The sequence below is a fragment of the Mastigoproctus giganteus genome, chromosome 10 (genome assembly GCF_048544385.1).
Source record: "Mastigoproctus giganteus isolate SK-2022 chromosome 10, ASM4854438v1, whole genome shotgun sequence".
NCBI classification, from domain to species: Eukaryota; Metazoa; Arthropoda; class Arachnida; order Uropygi; family Thelyphonidae; genus Mastigoproctus; species Mastigoproctus giganteus.
This window is the reverse complement of record NC_143584.1, coordinates 153,787,955-153,797,973: the sequence shown is the minus strand read 5'-3', so window position 1 is coordinate 153,797,973 and position 10,019 is coordinate 153,787,955.

The window sequence follows — 10,019 nt, the reverse complement described above, 5'->3', positions numbered from 1 at the left end:
ATTTAGCAGTCAGGGGCTTGAACCCGGTCTACTCAAGGAGTGTGTGCTACTGCACTCCCGCTCCTGACCACTCGGCTACGGAGGTTCTCGACTGGGGAGGCGTACACAACTCCAAATACTGGAAGGCGGTACTGTAACCGGTGCACGCTACTGTACTGAGGTAATTCTTCCCATGTGCGTCTGTTCCGAAGTGCATTTGCCCCGAGTTCATGTTTATGGATGACAACGCCACACCCCATTGCACTGCAACTGTTGATATGCTTTTGAAAGTGAAGACATTGTTCAAATGGATTGGCCTGCCGTTCTCCCCCGATGATCTAAATTCCATCGAACACAAATGGGACGTTCTCTATGGCATGCCCCACTGACATCTGATTGGAGTTGCCTTCACTATCGACACCATACTTCTGTCTTTCACCCGCAGCCTTCAATCTCCCCACCTTCTCTATCTGCAAGCTAGCGTACGCCCACACGTCAAAATCTAACTTTATCCAAATCACTCTTGCCCACTTTTTCGGCCTTTCATACTTCACGCGCTCTCCCTTCGCAATCGAACGAATTTTATTTTTTTTTAGGTCTTCACCACCGAAATCTCAGGAAACTAGGTGGCAGGACCTGCCCGAGTAAACCAACTACTGGGTACCTGGTCTGCCTCCACGGGGCGAAGTGTGGGCAACGTCGGGCCTCAGCAGAGGTCTGGCGGCTAAATGGCCAAAAGAACAACGGTACATTACATTACACACCCCAAGATCCACACATTTTTAAATCTCTGGCCTTTACAGTGTACTGTATCACCTTACAATGTAGACTATGTGGAGATGGGGCAACCCCTTGTGCCGCTTGACCCTAAACATCATGAGTCGTGTTTGTTGTAGCTCGTCGTATTGCTGAGATAATCGTGTTGTAGGGAGAAATTTCCCCCCTAACGTTTTTGTGTGTGTGCTTAACTGCATTATTTTTTTAACTTTTGAGTTATAATTCCCTTAACTAACAGTATTATTTTGTTGTGTTTTTGCTATTTTTTCTATTTACTGCTTACAAGTTAATCATTGTGTTGGAGGCCTTTGTTCGTCGATTTTGCTTAGCAATACTTCTGAGTTTCTAATCATTGAACTGTTGCAGTTAATGAGTAGTGAGGTTACTGTGAGCTTTGGAATTTACTACTGATTACATACTGAATTAGATTTATCGGGGTGTTCATTGGATAATTAGGATTTTAACTTACGAATTTAGTAATATTGATTATAGCTCTCACTTATACTTTAAAATATCGATAGGTCGCATAGCAGAAAGACAGGGAGGGGGAAGGAAGATGAGATTTAGTAAGATTTTAAAAGGAAAAACGTCCAGATCTAATGTAATTTCAGCTAGTGTAGCCAATGCCCAAATCAGTTGTCTTCAGAAAATATTGTGAAGGCTGATGTAGTTTTACTGAAAACTACTTTACTGAAACCAAAGATCTGGTTTCAGTAAAGACTTAATTATAAGTGGGGGAACAGGACAAGTATATAGTGAAAATATTAATGATCAACATGATCTAGCACTGTGTGAGCAAGGTACACAAGTGGAGGACGGTGGGTTAGAGAATTATCAGTTGCAGGGTTCAGGAGGAATTGACGGTCTTAATGATATCCTTATTTAGATATTGATAATTTTTTCAGTGATGGTGGTAGGAAAAGTACTGGGACAAACGTTCGTGAAAGCGACATTATTGTCAGTAGCATACAAGAGCAAAGGGAAAGATACCGGGACGTGTCTACAATTTATGAATTTATAACTAAATTAAAAAAAACAGGTGGTCGATTACATAACCCATGAAGGGAACAAGATAATGAAGGCGGCTTAAAACTATGTACTTCATAAGTGGGTGGATTTAGAAGTGATCACAACGGCACTTCTAATTGATAATGAAAGGCTTAGGCAGAGCTTGAAGAACTGCAATTGAGAGCCAATTTGTTTGATGAAATCGTTAAGGGGTGTTCTTTTCCAGTAGTTAGTAGTGATCCGCCAACCTATGCAGACAAGTTAAAGGGTTTACAGCTGAAAGGAGACATGAATGACAGTAACTACGTTCGAGTGCCCAGAAGTGGAAATTTAAATGATTACAGAATATGAAGGAGGTAGGGGGAGGAAATCTTGCAAGGAATACACAAAAGTATAAGGTTATTTTGAGAGCAGGGGAAGGTATGCAAGTTAACTCTAGTCAGGAAGTTAAGAATGTTGTAGTAAAAACTTTAAAGCAAGAATTTAATGATATTAAGATACGGAATTTGAGAACAATACGTAACAAATGGGTATTAATTGAAACAGACAGAGATACAGATCTTGAGAAAACAATGGCCTCAGAAGTGTTATCTGCAAAAGGTTTAAAGTATGATTTACCTAAGCTAAATAATCCATCAATATTAATATATGATATTCCTAAAGACCATTACTAAGGAAGATTTTGTAAGAGACTTGTTTTATAAAAATTTGGGGGATTTTGGTTATGAAGAGGTAGAGGAAAGTGTTAATTTCAGATTTAGCACAGGTTCTAAGTCAGGACTGTCTAATTGGTTAGTGATAATTACACCTAAAATTTTAAGAAGTTTGAGTAACTGTGACAGAATCTTCATAGGTTATAATTCCCATAAGTTTAGAAGATTTACGGTGGTACCAAAATATTTTAAATGTTTAGGCTTTGGACATTTCTCACAAACTTGTAATCATAAGACCATGCCATGCAGCCATTGTGCGGAAGGAGGACACGTCTTCTCAGAATGTAGAAACAGGGACAGATCACCCTCCTGTGTGAATTGTAAAAGGAGAGGCAGGGCTTTTGACCATTCAATAAGAGATCCATATGTCCAGAATATAAAAGAGCTTTAGTTTTGGCAAGGTCGCGTGAATATAATGGATAGCAAAACTTTTCCAATTGTATTAAAGGAACACAAAGTTCCCAGAACTTTGTTTTCAACAAACTAGCATCCCTTTTCATTATCATCCAACAATAATCGGCTAACATGACGGCACTCCATTTGCTTTTCTATCTTTGTTCCATCGTTGCGATGTCTTTATGGAAGTTCTCACCATGTTTTTTTCACCCTGGTCTGTACTCGTTAACAGGAGAAACTGCTTCTACAGGGAGGGGATACACTTAAATAGAAAGGGTGCAAGAATATTTGCTGATGCTATCGAGGCAGTGTTAGGTTGGTCGGAAAACTGCTAGCTTGGGGGGATACAAGGACTAATAGATTAACAGTAGCCACTGGCAGAGGTGAAAGTGATTCTTGCACTGCTTCTATTGGAATGAGCAGAAGCCTGGAAAACAAGTGGCAGGATATTTCAGAGACTGCTGGGAGTCATTGCGGTACAAGTAAAAACATGGGTTGTGTTAGGATAGCTAAGAATAGGAACAGGTGCATGTATACTTGCGTGTACACCAATTCTAGGAGTTTGGTAAATAAATTTGATGAATTTGAGGTATTGCTCAAAGCATCAAAGGCGGATATTGTTGGGATATCAGAGACATGGTGTCACACAGATATAAGGAATGCAGAACTGGAATTTGGGGAGAACAACATCTATAGAAAGGATAGCCTTCATTCCTTCCTTTGTTAGCGCATCGGTTTTCTATGGCCATAATGCACCTCCCAAAGTTTTTGCAGTTCTCTGATCCAAGCCCGAGGCGGGATTCGAACCCGCAACCTTTGGGTTTCCCGGCAGGCACTTTACCCACCAGGCTAGCCCGGTCGGCAGACAAGATAGGAAGGGAGGAGGGGTTATGGTATTTGTAAAGAAACACATAAAATCCAAGGAAGTGAAGCCAGTCGACATCGCTGGACAGTGCAGTGTCGAGTCAGTTTGGTTGACATAAGCATTCGGAGATCAAAATTAAGAGTAGGAGTGTGCTATAGGATTAATGACTCTGATGAGTATAATAAGAAACTGTACAGGGAAATAGAGTGGGCCAGTAAATCAGAGAGTCTTATAATGAGGGATTTTAATTTTCCAGATATCGACTGGAATTTGTGGGTTGGTCACTCACACACTAGCAAGGCTCTTGTGGATTTATTGGATGATTGTTTTCTACATTAGCATGTTCGGGAGGTAACTAGAGGGAGTAATACTCTTGATTTGATTATCAGTAGTGATTCTTCATGCATTAAAAATCTGCAGATAAAGGAACCACTAGGTGGCAGCGATCACAGTGTGCTGAAGTGTTTTCTTTGTTTTCTGGATTTATAAATGATATTGATGATGGTATATCAAGCTTAATGTCCAAGTTTGCAGACGATACGAAGGTTGGCAGGGTTGTTAAGGACACTACTGACACTATGCTACTGCAAGAGGATCTGGAAAGGTTGAGCAGATGGGCTGAGAGGTGGCAAATGAAGTTTAATATTGACAAATGTAAAGTACTACATATGGGAAACAGCAACCCCAGAGCAACGTATCAACTCTGTGGTACTACACTGACAGTGTTAGAGAATGAAAGGGACCTGGGGGTGGTTGTGCAGGCAGATATGAAGTTTTCTGAGCTGTGCAGACGGGCTGCAAGAGTAGCTCATGGTGTATTGTCGATGATACATGGGAATTTTTCTAGCAGGGATAAGGAGGTGATTATTCCCTTGTATAAGGCAATGGTCAGGCCACACTTAGAGTACTGTATACAGGTCTGGAGGCCTCATTTCAAGAAGGATTGGAACGAGTACAGAGAAGGGCAACAAGATTGGTGAATGGAACAAAGGGGTGCTCTTACGAAGAAAGGCTTAAGTTTTGCAAATTACAGTGTCTGGAGACTAGGCACCAGCGAGGTGATCTGATAGAGGTGTATAAAGCCTTGAATGGTTTGAGCATGCTCAATGCTGATGGGATTCTTCCTCTTGCTCAGAATAATCACCTGAGAGGGCATAAATTCAAATTGAGGAAAGACAGATGTAGGATAGACGAGAGGAAATTTGCCTTTAGCCAGCGGGTGGTTGGTTGGTGGAACAGACTTCCAACCCTTGTCGTGGAAGTTGATAGCCTAAATACGTTTAAGGCTCAGCTGGACAGATATTTCGAACGAACAGAGGGGTGAAGTGGAAGTGGTTATTTTTTATTTTTTGGCTGATGCTGCATAAGCTTGCTTTCTTGCATCAAATGCCTCTACTAATGCTAATGCTAAGTGGGATTTACTCAAAGAGGTAACTACCATCAGGGGTAAAGGGAAGGGTTATTGCTTTCGTAAAGGCGACTACGCTGGTCTGAGACAGTATTTAAATTCTATTCAGTGGGACCAACTGATGATGTTACCAACAGCAAATTCAAAATGGGAAGCATTCAAAGAACGTATCTTGGAAGCTACTAGGCTTTACATACCAACTAAGAAATATTGTTCAAGGTTTAGGCCTAAATGGATGTCAGATGAACTAATGAGACATATGGCAGAGAAGAAAAATGCATGGGATACATATAAATTAACATGTGACACAGAAGCCTATGATAGATATAAGTTGATCTGTAACCAAGTTACAAAGGAGGTTAGGCAGGCGAAGGCAGATTACGAGAAATCTTTGGCAAGGGATGCAAAGAAAAACAGAAAAAAGTTCTTTACTTATGTAAACTCTAGAAGGAAGGGGATGAATCAAATTGGTCCACTTGATATCGATGGTTCAACTGTTGATGATCCTGCTCAGGTAGCTAACAAGCTAAATGAATATTTTGCATCGACATTCACACATGAGGAGTTATTCAGCGAGGGGAATGCCAGAGATGTATTCAACTCTGGCAGTAAGCTAGATAATCTTCTAATAACTGAGAGTAAAGTGGAGGAGAATTTGTTCAAGATAAACACAAGAAAGGCACCTGGGTTGGATGGGATCTATCCAGTTATATTAAAGAAGGCAGCAATGGAAGTAAGCAAACCCTTAGCCATAATTATGAGAGCTTCCTTGGACTCAGGGAAGGTACCCATAGACTGGAGAAGTGCAAATGTGACCCCAATTCACAAAGGAAGATCAAAGGCTGACACAAGTAATTATCGACCTGTGAGTTTAACGTCTGTTCTAGTAAAATTAATGGAGGCACTGGTTAAAGAAACACTGCAGGATCAACTAGACAAGACTTCAGTTATAGCTAGGACACAGCATGGTTTTGTTAAGGAGAAGTCTTGCCTGACAAATTTGATTGGATACTATGATGTAGTCACAAAAGAACTGGATGCAGTCACAAAATAACTGGATAATATCAAAAGAACTTTGATATTATATACTTCGATCTTAGAAAGGCTTTTGATACTGTTGCACATGGAAGACTGCTGCACAAATTGGAGCAGTGTGGCACTGGAGACAAATTGCTGCTATGGATAAAGGGGTGGTTGAGGGGGAGAAGACAGAGAGTGGTAATCAATGGACACTGCTCATCGTGGACTAATCTTATTAGTGGAGTCCCTCAGGGTTCAGTGTTGGGTCCATTATTGTTTTCTGTATTAATAAATAATATTGATGATGGTATATCAAGCTTAATGTCCAAGTTTGCAGACGATACAAAGGTTGGCAGGGTTGTTAAGGACACTACTGACGCTATGCTGCTGCAACAGGATCTGGAAAGGTTGAGCAGATGGGCTGAGAGGTGGCAAATGAAGTTTAACATTGACAAATGTAAAGTACTACATACGGAAAACAGCAACCCCAGAGAAAGGTATCAACTCTGTGGCACTACACTGACAGTGGCAAAGAATGAAAAGGACCTGGGGGTAATTGTGCAGGCAATATAAACAGCAACTCCAGAGCAAGGTATCAACTCTGTGGTACTACACTGACAGTGGCAGAGAATGAAAAGGACCTGGGGGTAATTGTGCAGGCAGATATGAAGTTCTCTGAGCAGTGCAGACAGGCTGCAAGAGTAGCTCATGGTGTCTTGTCAATTACATACAGGAATTTTTCTAGCAGGAATAAAGAGGTGATTATTCCCTTGTAAAAGGCAATAGTCAGGCCACACCTTGAGTACTGTATACAGGTCTGGAGGCCTCATTTCAAGAAGGATGTAGAGCTGCTGGAACGAGTAAAGGGAAGGGCGACAAGATTAGTGAATGGAACAAAGGGTTGCTCTTACGAAGAAAGGCTTAAGTTTTGCAAATTACAGTGTCTGGAGACTAGGCACCGGCGAGGCGATCTGATAGAGGTGTATAAAGCATTGAATGGTTTGAGCATGCTCAATGCTGATGAGATGTTTCCTCTTGCTCAGAATAATCACCTGAGAGGGCATAAATTCAAATTGAAGAAAGACAGATATAGGATAGATGTGTGGAAATTTGCCTTTAGCCAGCGGGTAGTTGGTTGGTGGAACAGACTTTCATCCCTTATTGTGGAAGTGATAGCCTAAATAAATTTAAGGCTCAGCTGGACAGGTATTTCGAACGAAAGGAGGGGTAAAGTGGAAGTTTTTTTTTTTTTTTTTTTGGCTGATGCTGCATAAGCTTGCTTTCTTGCATCATATGCCTCTACTAATGCTAATTTTCATCGCTGGCGGCAGCACAGTTTGGCGGAAAGAAATTCCGGTGTGAGTGCAAGAAATTCATCTTCGATGACACATTGCACCCCAGTTTTTCGTAAGATGTAATGGGATCTTCTATAAGCTACTTGCAGTTGTAGGCTTTAACATTTCCTAGGAAACCAGTCTGATTTCTCCCGATCACTAAGGACACATTCGAACTGTTCGTCTTTGAAAAGTTGCTTTATTTGTGGACCAATGAAAACCTGCCTTAATCTTCTCGGTACTGAGCCTTGGGAATTTCTCTTGAAAGTATGTGAATGCAGGACCGTTCACTTCCAAAGACTTCATGGTATTTTTCACGAGCCCCAGTTTTATGTTGGAGTGGTGGAAGCAAAGCTTTATATGAATCTACCAGAGTTTCTAATGCTAAGTTCTTCATTCCAGGTTTAATTGATTTTCGTCGAGCCAACTCCTCTTCTCGTAGTGCATATACTTGACACGACTATCCCACTCGGAGAGATAACAACAATACTTAGTGCAACCCTTTTGTAGTCCTAATAAACTGGAGATTACCTTTAAATCACTACATATCTGCCACTCGTACTTCTGATAATGTGCACCTTAGAGGATGTGCTCCATGTTTGCGTAAGTTTCTTTTTTTTTTTGTGGACAGCATACGCAAGAGATATTGTAGGAAGCATATTTCCATTGTGCAATAACACAGCCTTAAGGCTAACCTTCGAAGCGTTTATAAATAGTCGCCATTCTTCGGGAACGTGCCTCGTGTTCATTGCTGCCATTAGACCATCAACATCCTTACAAACAGTGAGTTCACCTTCTGTTTGATAGAATTTATTATAGTCTTTATTTCGAGTACGAAATGTTGTCACTTTCACAGAATGATCTAGAAGATTCCATTGTTCTAGCCTCGAGGCCAAAAGCTCTGCCTTATTCTTCGGCAGTTCGAAATCCCTGATGAGGTCATTAAGCTCACTTTCTGTGATCTTATGTGGTTCAGAATCATAAAGATTTGAAAAAAAATGGTGGATCCCTTGACGTAGACGGCTAGACGGCTTCGTGTACGTCAAGTTAATGTTCATCAGTGTCTTCATCTTCATTAGAGAGTACATAAAAACGGTCGGGTGGTTTAGGAATAGGTAGTACTTCACCGTGAAGCACGGGAAGAATTGCAGATGGTATATTTGGGTACGTCATCCACTTTTTCTTCATTGTCATCCCTTTTCTAATAGGAGGCACCATAAGAAATAACAGTCTGTGATGCGATTTGTTGACTCCCTCCATATCATGGGCACTGCGAAAGCCATAAAACATCCCTTTCGATTCACCCACGTGTTGAGTTTTGATGAACACGTAATGCAGCATATGTGTGGAGCCCAGTTCTTGTCCTGGTCGCCTTCTTTACACCCCAAGTACAAGAAGTAGGCCTTTTTTTATGGCGTCGAGTTAAGGGACGCTTTGTTGAAGCTAACAGGACTTCTCCACATACGTAACAGAAGTCACCCGGAATATTCACACAATTACAGGGCATATTAATCTTACACGACACAAATACTATCCAAAAAAGTAGGAATCTCACATAGAACAAATCACCCAGTACCTAGCCATATTCGAGGATCACTGCAACAGAGTGCATCACGTGATAAGTTATTGTCGAGGCGTCAATAACTTATCACATGATGCAGAGCAAAGCGACAGTTGCCGATCACGTGATAAGAGCGTGTGGTACTGAAACTGCGGTGTTGCCATGCGTTTTGCCGAGAGTCGCTAATACTGCAATTGCAATTGGAAAACAAGAGCCAATCGACAAAATGTAATGCGATTTTCGTGTTCAGCAACATGAAATTAGTTAAGATTGGGTATTTTTGTAACATTTTACGTGTTGACCAGTGTTATAGGTCTCGTATTTGCTGTGAGTGTTATGTTTCTTGAGGATGGCTTTCACTTTTCTGATCAGCTTCTTACTTCTATTACACCGTTGGTATTGGGACAGTTGGCCTATTTTCACTTTTATCACTTCTATCTTCTTTTGCAGCCTTCTTTCCCCTTATTTTTATTTATTATTATTATATACTTTTTTATAGTTATTTTTTATTGGTGGTCTGTCACTGTAAACTCTGTACCATACGATGTTATTTATGGTATTATTACTCAATAATATAAAATTAAAACGGATTAGTTATGCACACTCCCTCTCCTATTTCCCCATTGTATTTAGCCATATTGAGTTGACCGGGGTTTAAGCCCGTGACTGCTAAATACGGTGATGCTTCTTGTATTCTTTCGATCTTGTGAACTCCTCTGACCGTGCAGTTGCCCCGGAATATAAACAGAAAATTTATTTATTTATAGTTCATGGTGGGTTTTTTTTTTTTTGGGGGGGGGGGGGAATGTTATGTGTAATCACCTATCTTATGCACAACTCAATTTTATCTACTAGTGCAGCCATCTAGTGACGCAATGTCAAACGAATCAAATACACGTCATTTTCAAAGGAACGCTACATGCAATCCAATTTATCCAATAATTTAGACTTTTAAATA